At 39.6% G+C, this 13,083-nt stretch overlaps 1 protein-coding gene across 22 annotated transcripts in view; it reads left to right on the top strand.

The window, feature by feature from the left end:
- Positions 1–13,083, top strand: part of CHRM3 (cholinergic receptor muscarinic 3) — a 506,233-nt gene that overhangs the window by 221,288 nt on the left and 271,862 nt on the right. For 18 of the 22 annotated variants that reach the window (XR_012001054.1, XM_072755878.1, XM_026008746.2 and 15 more), the window contains one exon: positions 8,093–8,155. The exons of the other annotated variants lie outside the window; for them this stretch is intronic. The gene's annotated coding sequence lies outside the window, so the exon portion shown is untranslated. The remainder of the gene's footprint in view (positions 1–8,092; positions 8,156–13,083) is intronic. 22 annotated transcript variants of the gene reach the window in all.

Here is a 13,083-nt window from a genome sequence, read left to right as displayed (position 1 = left end):
GAGAAGTGCCTGCTAGAAGAATTTGCCAGGCGTGACTTCATTATTTCCTCTGATCTTAGCTGTTTGTCTACTTGGGAAGCATTGTACACTTAAGGGAACATTTGGGGCACACAGTCCTTACCTACAATCCTGTGTAAGAGCCAGACACATGAATAGAAAGTAGGCTTAATTTAATTACAGGGAGCATGGTAACCGCAGATGAAGCTAACAGCCCAGAGCAGGAGTGTGGGGAAAGAAGAAGCTCAGAGAAGGTGTCAGGCATGGAGGATACTGTCTGACTTAGAAGTGCTCAGCCTTCATATTATTGTAGGGGATTTGTTTCAGATGACTTTGATGTCAGAATAATATCTGCTTAGATTTTTAAAAAGTTGAAAACTGGAATGTCGTGTAGAAAAAAAATCACACAGATTCCCATCATTCAAAATGCAGCCATGTTATCCTTTAGACGTAGTATTTCCTATCGCTTTTGTACACGTGTCCTCATTCCTGTAGAAATTTTGCAGATGCCTAATGGAAGCCCCCAAAAAATTCCTTTATGGGGCACCTGGGTGGCTCAGTGGTTGAACCTCTGCCTTCGGCTCAGGGCATGATCCCCAAGTCCTGGGATGGAGACCTGCCTTGGCCTCCCTGCAGGGAGCCTGCTTCTCCCTCTGCCTATGTCTCTGCCTCTCTCTCTGTGTCTCTCATGAATCTCATGAATAAACACAGAAACAATGTGCAGTCACTAACAGACTGACCTGGAGGGCAGTTAATTTGCACTTGTACTTGGCTGCGGTTGTTCCGGCTGCTGCTCTTTTGGCTTCTTTTTCTTTTTCTCAAGAATCTAGACTCTAGGCACATTTTTCTCCTTTAAAATTCATCCGTATAAACATTGTTGTTATTTGATCAGGCTTTTTAACACTGGTTCGACCAAAAATAAAAAATACTCCTTTCCAGCTTTCACAGTCCTATTATGACTTAACTTCAGGGACAGAGAGAAAGATTGAGATTTAAGGACTATAATTCAAGCCACCTGAGTAGGGACTGAGGAACAGTTACCTGAAGAAAAGGTGATTAACATTTCCAGTGTGTGAACTGAGCCATTTCTGGCTGAAGGGTAGCATTTTAGTAATATAATATTGTTTATAAAATAAAAGAACTTCAAGACTGGACCTTTTCCTTTGGTATAGATTTTCCTTTGAACTTTTAAAGAATACAGGAAACCATTTGTTGGGTTAGACATTTTAAAATTACAGTATTATGGATAAAATATTAGAAATGCCTTTTATGAATCAGAATGTATTGTCCCATGTAGAGCAACTCACTGAATGGAGCATTTACTTGTTTTCACTCAGTGCAACACCTTTCTACATTCTTTCTCTGAATAGTAGTTACAGTTGCTTTTCCTAAAATATATTTTCCAAGGGCTATCTCCCTCTTATGCCACAACATTGGAACATTGGCCAAAGATTATTTACAGGGTGCCATTAGTACAAAACTCTTTCTGAGGCCCAACAGGTTAATAAAGAGATAACTCTGAGAACATGGATTTTCTTGCCAAAAATAATATAGATTTATTCATTGATTAATAGAAAGAGAGATAATACACGATTAGAGACAATACACAATTATGGACAATGGCAAATAAAATTACTACGACCTTTTTGATAAGTAATAGACATTATCTGCTTACATATAAAATATGAAGACCCCTTAATTCATAAATTACAGCTTTAGGGATATATACCTACAAAATGAACATACATATACACAAAGATGGCTATTGCTAAATTGTGTCTAATAGAAAAAAATGAAACAGTCCTAATCTCATATATGGTAAAAGGATCGAAATGGTAAAAGGATTGAATAAAATTTGGCACTTCATGCTGAGGTGGGTTCATCAGCTCTCACGAAGCATGAGTTAGATGCATATGGATTGATGAGGAGTATGTATTGCACTGTTTACTGAGAAGAGCATATGCATAGTGATATGAAAAGTAGGATAATAATAAAAAAATGGGTATGCTGAATGATAAGACAAAGCATAAGGAGAAATAAACATCAAACTATTAAATTCATGGGGGTTGAACTTGGGCATGAGAATGAGGGAAAGACAAAAATCATTTATTTTTTCTCCTTATATAACTAGGTATGTTTTGGATTATTAAGTGAGCTTTATTACTTTATAGCTAAAAAATAGAAAATATTTTATTATGTACTATTGTGCATGAATGGCCATGTAATTCCATTTCTAAATCATTAGGTTGCCTGGAATTCAGGCCGACCAAGATGAAGGCTCCAGAACAAAAATTAATGGTGGACTCTGGGTGAACAGAAGAGCCTCCTGCCCCTACCTTATGCTTTCTGCTTTGATTCCATAGACTCCTTGAAATTATAGATAAGTTAGTTTCCTAGGTTTACCTATAAATGGATGTATCAACTCATAAATACCTCCATATCCAAAGGTGATTAAAAGATGGAATATAATAGTTTTTCTATATAAAAGGAAAAGTGAAAATGGATAAACCCATGGCTCCTTTTCCTTCCCACCTCATTCCCACTAGTAATACAGATTACGTTTTGATCAACCTACCTCAACAGTTTTAGAAATATCATAATGAATCACATGCAGCAAATGACTCTTTCACTCTAATTTAGATATAGGGTCCACATATTATTTATTGCTATGTATTGCCTTCAGATTGATTATGTTATGAAAGGAATTAAGGGAGAGAGAGAGAGAGAGAAAGAATCCCAAACAGACTCCATGCTCAGTGCAGAGCCTGATACAAGGCTACATCTCATGACCCTGAGATCATGACCTCAGCCAAAATTAAGAGTCAGATGCTTAGCCAACTGAGCCACCCAGGGCTCCTCTTCTTCTTCTTATCAGGACACCAATCTTATGGGATTAGGGTCCCATCCTTGTCACCTTATTTAACCATTGTTACCTCTTTAAGGTTCTATCCCCAGATGGAGTTACATTGGGAGCTTAAGGCTTTCAGCATATGAGTTTGAGAGGGATAAAATTCAGTCTGTGACAGGAAGAAAAACAAACGTAGGATACTATGGGATACTAAATTTGTGTATATTTTTGTTATGCTAAGTTTCTCCCTTCTAAGTTTTCACTGTGTCTTTTGGTAAAAGAAAAAAATTGAACTGACATTTAACTGCCTACTCAAGCCAGCAGGCATAATCTATAGAATCTTATTTTAGAAGGTCATGAATTATTTCATTAAATTGTTAAGATGTCTTCATATTTAACATAAAATGTGAAGTATGTATGTATATCTTTCTCAAAAGTGACTTTTAAAACTCTACCTTTTTTGCTTTTTAAGATAGTTAATGCTGCAAGAACTGGTTAAATGTGTTAAATTCTGGTAAACAACAGCTTCTATTATTTAACTGGCCCTGTAGAAATACTAGTTTGTTGATAGTAAAGACTTTTTCTTCTAATTTATAAGAAAAAATGAAAGAAAACAAGAGAATCACATCTAATTAGAGAGTCAGCCAACAGTGTTAATATTATTAAAGAAGTTCCATTTTGTTACCTCTCCTGTGTACAGAGAAATGTGAAATTACAAAGTTTGGATAGTACTCTTCACACTGTTTTCTACATCTAGTCGAATCCAGCCTCCCAACTTTTATCTCCACTGTGTAAGATTAGGTCTGTGGAAATTGGATGGAGAAGCCGTTCTTTGCCACAGATAGGGTAAAGTTTTCTTCTCCATTCCTGTTTTCTACCAAAAGTGAAATGGAGAGCAGTTCTTTTCTCTTCATTTAATTGTTGATTCTGCATCAAAATTCCCAAACTCTTGGCGTAATGAGACTTTATAAGAATCTTGGTGGCCACTCTTGCTGATCTCAGGCTCCCAGAGTAAGAATTGAAAACTGCCAGCCAGTAAGACTCCACCCTGCCCAGTTGCAGAAAATAAGCAGATTCATCCCCTCTGCTTGGCGGCTTCTGGGAATTGTGTGACCTCTGAGAGGTCTAGGTAAAACTTAGACGTCTAGGGTCTTGGTGAGACAACATTTACAGTTCATTGCCTTCAAATCCTAGTTTGCTCCCCTAGTTCTTACTTAAAATTGATGACCCCCAACCCCTACCTCAACACACCTCTGAAAGCAAGGGACTCGGTGATCTGCTGCACCACTACCAGTGCACTCACTGCAGAATGGTAAACCTTGCCCATGTTCCCAGCAGCTGGCTGAGGTCTCGTCAGCGCATGTGAGTCACTCAGTCTGCTACCATCCTGATGATGAGTAGGCAGCCTGCCCTGAAGACTTCTGAAATTGTGTTTTCCATCAACCTGGCCCACTGGACATTATCCTGGTTTTGCAGTGACTTCTCAGACACTGCAGTGTGGTAGCTCTCCTAGACAGCAAACCCCAAAGAATGCTATTCCCACTTACTGTCACTTCCATTCCAGAGGATTATGTTCTCAGGAATACCCAGGTAGAGGCTGTCTGTCTTAGAGTGCTCAGTGTCCACTAAGAGATCTCATTGTGCTGCTCTGGCTGAACCCCATTGACTATCAAAATAGGCAAAGCAACATCTCAAAAATGTAGATATTGCTGGACCTGTTGTACCACGGCCCATTCAAACCAGGAATTGTGTTAATTTTGTCTTGAATGAACTAAAATAAAAAGGAATGGGAAGCGAAGGGGAAGGGTGAATGGATAAAGATGAAGCAGCACCAAATTTTGTCTCAATGATCCTGATAGAGCTGCAGTTCCCCTACACAGGGCAAACAGGCAGCTACTTCTTTATCTATAAAATGTAGACAATAGATAGGGCTGTAATGATGACATGATTGGGTGTGTATAAAGGGCTTGCTGTAGCACCTGGAGGATGGCGAGCATTTGGTAAATAGTCATCATTGCTGTTATTGTTACTGCTACAATTAGGTGCGATTAGAAATGGAAAGAATCCAAGCTTGGACAGCAGCTTTACCCATCTCTCACTGGACAACCCTGAGACAGTTACTCGATTTCTAAGCCTCATCTGAAAAATGGGAATTATAACAAAGGAATGAATAATTGCATTCATTAGAACAATTACACATTTTAACTATCTCTGTCTTTTGGGGCACCTGGATGGCTCAATCAGTTAAGTGTCTGACTCTTGGGTTCAGCTCAGGTCGTGATCTTGTGGGTTGTGTGACAGAGCCCTGTGTCTGGCTCCATCCTCAGCAGGGAGTCTGCTTGAAGATTCTTTCCCTCTTCCTCTACCCCCCACTCATGTGCTCACTCACTCAGTCTCAGGTAGATAAATCTAAAAATCTTTAAAAAAAATTCTGTCTTTCCTTGTCTAGATGGAATGGCTTGAAAAATGAGAAGATAGACTTTGAAGGCAACTAGTCAGGGTATGATGCAATATCTGAGTAAGCGCAGATACTTAGTGAATCCTGTTTGTAAATAAGAACTTAATGCAAACCAGACTTAGCATAATATATACATTTTTGGAACCATATTTATCATATTCCCTTAAAACAGGCTGTCAGGGACAACTTTGTCAAAACACTTGTTATTTTGGTCTTCAGATAAGGCAAGTTAAAAACTAAAGCTATATTGTGAAATTTAAAAGGAATATTCTATATCTTTCCTAAGAGACTGGGCTCTAATTCAGCCGAATACAAGAAGTTAAATTAGTTAATTAAGCTTATTTATGTCAGAGCTGTGAGCAGGTAAGATGCTGTCTAAATCAGATGGCCGAGGATCGAGTTAACATTACTCAGATAGTAAAACATCTGCTCAAGTGTTCTGTGTCTTCCAGGCAATAAGAGCATAAGAGCAGTATGCCTGCTCACAATAATTAGAAAGTAGGCGAATAATGACGTTTTGGAAAAGATGGAAGGAAATGGGACGGCTCAGATGGTGATACTACAAGTCCAGAACTGCCACTTCATTGATACTTGATTACGTCTGTAAATACCTATGATGTGACAAAAAGAAACTGTTACTTTAAGGACATTAACGAAAATGCCTACTTCTCTCTGAATATATCCAAAAAGTAGTATTGTGTTGGCCTATTGAACGAGGCTTCTCATCAGCCCTTCCCTAGTTATTAGTCTCAGGCTTTGTGTTCCTCTTTATTTGGCTAACTGCATGATTATGACAACAAACTCTGGAATCGGCAATCATATTTTCATTATATAACCTTTGAACTGTGTTTACTGGGATTTGGTAGAGCCTGTCATCTATACTCAGAGATTTGAAGCTTACCCCTAAATGAATGTCACGTGCAATTAATTTACAAGAGAAGTAATCTGAAGCTAGAGTGAAGCTAGTTCTCTCAATGGTTTTCAGAATGAATGCTTTGCCACATCTAACACAAGAAACTCAGAGATACTTCAAGGTATTCAATCCCAGTTATTGTTCTCCAGTTCATTTAGTGAACAGAATATTTTTTATTAGCAGACACTTTAATGTTTGTTTTATCATTGTGTGACTTTATTTAATTGAGAGATAAGTATTTACTTATTAAAATGATCTAAATCCCAGTATGTAGGAATGTTGGCACTTCTTGTAAATTAGGCAGGTGTGTTCTGGATAACTGTTAATATTAACGATAAAATCCATATAACAAATACTTAGCAAGCAACTACTACTATCCGCGGGACAATTAGCAGGTTACAGTGAGAGGACTGACATGTGCCTCTGTGGTATTTACTCGTCCTTGGGCTTGTTAGAGTCTAGAAGGAATCAGTGGTGAAAGGTGAAGTCTAGGGTCACTGGCAATGACCCACATGGCTGAAAACATCCATGTGTTAGAGACCAGAGACAGAAGTGTCTGTATCCTCCCACCAAAGTGTAATTTGGTGACTTTCCCACCATTTCCTCTAGTAAGAATGAGAGTGTCAATATGGCCAAATATTCTCTTGAAGTTCCAGTTGCCTATATGTTACTTCCTGAGGAGATCTAGCATCTAGAAAAAGATGCTCTCTAGGACAGTGCTTCTCACACTGATGCAGGACCAGTGACTTTTCTTTCTTTCCCTTTGCCCCAATTCTTTGCAGATGGCTACTTCAAAAAAGAGAAACATGCAAAACATGAATCTGTTTTTTGTTATGAATGAAACGTTTCTTTTCATCTCAAGGCTTATCTTGTAGACCATACTCTCAGAGGCTGCCCTGAGCTCCTCTGATCACACACATCCCAGGAACTCTCAACCTCTAACCTCACAGCCTCTTTCATCCTGTCCTCTGAACTCACCTTCACCTCCCAGGAAACTGCAAGGTCCTTCTTTTAAAAATCCAGCAACATCTTGTCACTCCCATCCTCACATTCTCCCATAGCACCTATTGTTGCCTCCTGACCCAGTGATGGCATTGACAAGAAAACCCTTCCTTCATTCTCTGCTCATGGAATTTGGTGCCTCTTTTTCTTTCCCTAGTGCACCCTCAGAAAGCTTTCCTAGGGTTCTGGCCTAAATGTCAGGCTCTGTACACTTTAAAATGTGAATATCAGTGTCTGAAATGGGGTTGGGGGATTTTCTTTAAGATTTGACTCTATTGTGAGGTGGGCGGGGTGATGGGGTAACTGGGCGACAGACACTAAGGAGAGCACATGACGAGATGACCACTAGGTGTTAATACTGTATGTTGGCAAATTGAATTTAAATAAAAAATTAAATTAAAAAAAAAAGATTTTACTGTATTCCTGGGTGAAAAGTGGGCTAAGCAGAGCTAACCGTGTGTGTGTGTGTGTGTGTGTGTGTGTGTGTGTACATGTCCTCACCGGCTAAAAAAAGGAGGGTACCCTCACTAACATATAAAGTGAAGGAATGTGTAACTTCTCTTGTTTTCTCTTCTTGCTTTATGTCCCTTTACTGTGACCAGAACTTTGGCGGGTGTGAGGAGTGGAACTCTATACAAAGAGCCTTTTGTAAAAAGTCAGTGGATATGTTTCTTCTGCCAATGACAGGGATCTTAACTCTCTGACCATGTGTATCCTTATCTCTTACATGAGATGATTAGGTACCATGATCTCTGAGATCACTTCGTCTAGAAAATTCTGTAATTTTCTGACATCCTCAAATCCTTTTGTGTACCCTATTGACTTATCCCCTCCCAGGGCTATATGTTAACCTCATTTCCTTAATTTCTTCTAGCACCTGTATTCTGATTAGAGGCTGAATAAGTGACATTCAGAACTTCCACTAAGGTACTATAAGGTAAGAGCTTTTGGGGGGTTGAGTTCTTTGCTTTCATAAAAGGATTTATGGCTTGATGAGTGAAACATTAACGAAGAATAGGAATTCCTGAGTCAGTGTGTTTCAATATGATTATAATTGCTCCCTGTGCATCTTAATACAGATATACTAGTCATGCTCGATTTTTGCACCTTAGTTAAGATACTTCTTTTGCTTGTTTGCTGATAATATTCAAAATTACAATGAAAGCATGTTTGTTAAAATATGAAATAAATTGTTTTATTTCAAATACTCATTTCTGTGTTAATTGTAGCAATATGGGGTTATTGGAAATTAATGCAAAACATTTGAATTTTTAGCATATATGGAATCTTATAGCTCATCTAATTTTTAGAAGCTTAAATATTATCCCTTGATTTATATCACTTTATCCACAATGCTGTACAAAATCTGCTAGTGAATATAAAGAAAAAGCAATGTGGGGAAAAAGTTGAATCTCCTTTAAACGTTGTTTAAACTTTATTTAGCAGACAGTCCTACTAGCCTACCCAATATCCCTTCACCCTTCCATAATAATAATACTAATTGTGATGTTTTGAAGGGCAGTGAAATGCCTACTTTGGAAATCTGTTCCTTCCCTGACTCCTTTACTGAGGCCACATATGTAAGTCGCTTCTGGCTAATGACTTGTGGATGGTGAGCTCCAGGGAGGGCTTCCCTTCTTGAGTTTATTCCCTTCCTGATTTTATTTCATTCCTGAAATAAAAGAGCAGGGCTTTAAGAGCAGAATATTTTTGGAACATTTTCTTTGCTATTACTCCATCTTCCTGCCTGGAAAGCTATTCTAAAATTTGTAGCCAAATTTTAACTTACAGAGGTAACTGAATGATGACACAGAGAGGTCAGTGCCATTGAAAGGAGACTATTACTTACACATCCTGAGAGAAAGGCCACTCCCTGCCACCAGGGCCACCTGAGGAAGCACCAGCTTTGACCTGGAGGCAGAAGACAGAATGAGAAGAAAGTCTAAGTCAGAAAGAAAGTCTTTCAGAAAGAAAGGCTAAGTCAAAGCCTTTATTGGGAAGGTCTGTGGGAATAGCTTTGCAGGGCAGGGCACTTGGTTGAGGACTGGCCAGTTGGAACAGTGTGGTTGGTGTCTGGATTAGAGGGATGATCTCTGGCTGTCTGGTCCCTGGCCCTGTATGACTTAGGGCTGGGGAAATACTGGCTTGGGGTGTAAAAGAGGAGAATTGAGACTGTAGATTGCTTGGTTTACATATGAAAGGTGTGCTCTGTGCCACGTTCTTTGCTATATGTAAGACTGGCTAGCTTGGGAGAAGCAGTCTATCCCTGGGCAGCCAGCTTTTAAGATCTCAAAACATCATAAAATACACAAAAAACCAGATTAGTACCCAGCACAGCCCCCATCTCATCATCCCAAGGACAAAAGCCACAGCTAGAGATGTTGGCAAAGAAACATAAGTGAGCTTGACTCCTTGATGACATTCCTTCTCTCTAGCAAGTTTACCATACACTCTCCTGTGGCATTACTCGGATAAATCCCTGATTTGTTAGATCTCCTGACACTTGGAGCTGAATGCAGACATAGCTGATTCATGGACATTCAGATCAGGGCGTTGTGCTAGACATGCCTCTTTCATCTTCACAAGAGTGCCATCCAGGTATGATTATACCCATCTACAGATGAGGAACCTGAGATGTTAAGAACTGTGGCCTATGATTACAGGTTGTCAAAGGCGATTTTTGAACTGGACCTGTCAGGTGCCTTTCCCCATACTCTGCTACCTTGATGCTTACCCTGACAATATATGCCAGGAGCCTGTGCTGTTGCTGATCACATCTGCTAGGTAGTCAGTGGCATTGCCAGCTCACTAGCCCTTTGAATGTTTGCTCTTCAATAATACGGAATTCCTATTAGACTATCCATTTATGAAACTAAGTAAACTGAGGCTATTTCACATTAAAAGAGAAAAAAGAAGAGAAGGGCAAACTCTAATTTGGGGAAAACAAGGTGAATTAGAACTGCCTATGAAAGCAAGTGAAGGAAATATTAATTCCAAGGTGGGTTGGTTTTGCTTTTTAAAAATTTTTTTTGAAATAAAAGGTTAGAACTAATGGTCTCAATATGGCCACAAAATTCAGCTTTTGACCCCTACAGTCCTAATATTAAATATTCTCCTTCTGACAGCCTCTATTACTTCACTCATACTTACTGGGTTCAGGAAGGGGGTGGAAATGCAGGTAGAAGATAAGTTATATAAAGAAACTCCTTTCCAAAGAAAGTCATGCACGATATTGAAAAAGGTACTGAGCTGGGTCAGGGAAGGAGGTGCTCAGGTAATGGGAAAGTCTCTGGGCTGGAAAATACAAGAGGGGCAATGCAGGTGACAGCCAGCTCTTCTGAGGCTTAAAAATGCCATCTCACCTCCCCAGACCTTTGTTCTTCATTTAAAAATTGAGGATGTCAGATATTCTGATATTCTCTGTGTGAAAGAAAAGCTTACCTTGTCGGATCTCCTTTGTTCATGCCAGGGACATGCTGTATCCACTAAAGCCAACCTTTCCTTTTGGCCTTTGAAGCTATGAGTTCTCACTGATTTTCCTGTCCCTTTCTTCTCTCTCAAAGTGATCCTGAATCCCTTCATTTCTTTCTGTCTCTTCTGTGGTGACTGCAAGTCCTTCTGTCTTGCCTGGACAGCTTCATCAGCTTCCTGATGGTCTCCTGGCTTCCATTCTTGTCTTACCGAAGTCCCTTCTGTGTGCAGCAGCCAGTGTCCGGGGATCCCGGGTCACATCTTGTTACTCTCCTGCTTGGGACCGGCTTAGAACCCTTCAACCCATGCCTTCCTCTGCATTAAGGGCACAACGTACAACCATGCCTTACCCTTCCCATACCTTCCTCCTGGCTTCCCAGCACCACTGTCTGTCCTCTATACTGTTCCTTGAGTGTTTCTTTCTGTTCCCGTCCCCATCCTGAGGCCCTTTACATTCACAGCTCTGCTGCCACAATCTTCCCTAACCACTTTCTGGAAATGAGTGCTTCCCAGGCACCCGAATTTAATTCCTTCGAAAAACTAGGAATTTTATTTTGTAAAGTGTACTACAATACCCCCCATATGGTAAACATATGTACACATTACAACTTAAGCGATTTAGGCAGGACATGAAGAATTCAGCCAGATTTGTTGATAGTTTGTTGCTTATCTCTTGCCGTAGAATGATCTAAGGCCCTTGGGTTTCTTCGTTGCCAAAGCCATGGTGCCTATGAAGATGCCTGTTCCCTGCAAGAAGCTTAGTAAATATTTACTGAATGGATGAATGTAGATGCAGAAAATGCCATAGGTCAGATATCCCAAAAGAAGCTAAGCAGAGCTTACAGGTGTCCCCAGTAAGTCTACTGCTTCGGAAGGAAGGGGAAAAAAATAAAAGTAAAGATGAAAAAAACAAACAAACAAAAAACTTCTAAGGGGAGGGACAGATAGCCGTGCACACAGAAATAGCAATAAATATTTGGGAGGGACCATTCCAGGTATTTTTCCCAGCAGTGTGTTTGGTCTGTGATGATGTGTGGCAGAGGCCAGTTCTCTGGATCTCACATAGATTTATTGGCTAAGCTTGGCACATAGATGATCAGAAATGCTTGTGGAATGAAGACCCAAAAGATGAAATAATAAATTATTGAACTGCTAAGAGCATTTTTGCCTTTTTCTTTAAAGTGGGCATGATAATATTCCCTTGATGCCAATATTCAGTCCGTGTTAGTAACAGACATTCCAAATACACTGAGTGTGAAAAATGTTCCATGAAACAGAATTTGGTTACTGTGCTAGGCATCTCCCTGAGAGCATTTCAGAATTCATTTATTCTTCAAGTAAATTGTCACAGTGACTATCCAGAATGGCACACCGTGCTAATGTATTAAAATGCGGATGGGAAAATGGAAACTAGAAAAATGTCTTATCTGTCAATTAAATGATGTAGCCTCGTAGTTAGATTATAGCAATTTGGGGGCTTTTTGTTTTTTGCCAATTGAGATTTGACAGCCGTTTATAAAATATTTACATTCTTATTTCAGGCACATTGACAGCACTTTTGGGTCTTTGGAAGATGTTAATTACATGTTAGGAAAATGTTTTAAAAATTTTTGAAGCCAATCTGGTGAGGGGAAAAAAATCTGTTTTTTTTTTTCAAATTGTACAAAGGAAGGAAATTACTAAAGGATATATTTCTAATAAAAGTCAGAAATAATAGATGTTTGTGATCCAAAGACCTACTGCATGTAAGGTGAAGGAATATTCTTCTCCACCCTGTCTGTTCTGGGCACCTTAGCTTTTCTTAATCAGCTCTGTCCAGCTAGATACATGCTTCTCATTTTTTTCACTTTATTATGCATATGTAATGTTTGTGTGGTACATGGGTAAATTAGACAGGATTTGGGACCATCTTTATGGAATTTTGCAGGAAAAAAATCCATACATATTTTTAGTATTGAAAGTAGATTAAATAAGTGTTGGGAACAACACTAGGCATTGAATTTATATAGAATTTTCCAGGAAATGGGCAGCCTGGGTGGCTCAGCAGGTTAGCGCTGCCTTCAACCTAGGGCTTGATCCTGGAGACCTGGGATCAAGTTCCACATCAGGCTCCCTGCATGGAGCCTGCTTCTCTCTCTGCCTGTGTCTGTGCCTCTCTCTCTCTCTCTCATAAATAAAATCTTAAAAAAAAGAATTTTCCAATAAAATACTTCCAAATGTTCTTATGAGAAGTGTACATTTACATATAACGTTTTCGGGATACCTGGGTGGCTCAGCGGCATGATCCCAGAATCGCAGGATGGAGTACTGCATCAGGCCCCCCTCAGGGATCCTGCTTCTCCCTCTGCTTCTCTCTCTCTCTCTCTCTCTCTCTCTCTGTCTCTCTGTCTCTCA

The sequence above is a fragment of the Vulpes vulpes genome, chromosome 4 (assembly GCF_048418805.1).
Source record: "Vulpes vulpes isolate BD-2025 chromosome 4, VulVul3, whole genome shotgun sequence".
NCBI lineage: Eukaryota > Metazoa > Chordata > Mammalia > Carnivora > Canidae > Vulpes > Vulpes vulpes.
The sequence above is the reverse complement of the archived record's forward strand: the minus strand, read 5'-3'. Positions and strand labels throughout refer to the sequence as shown.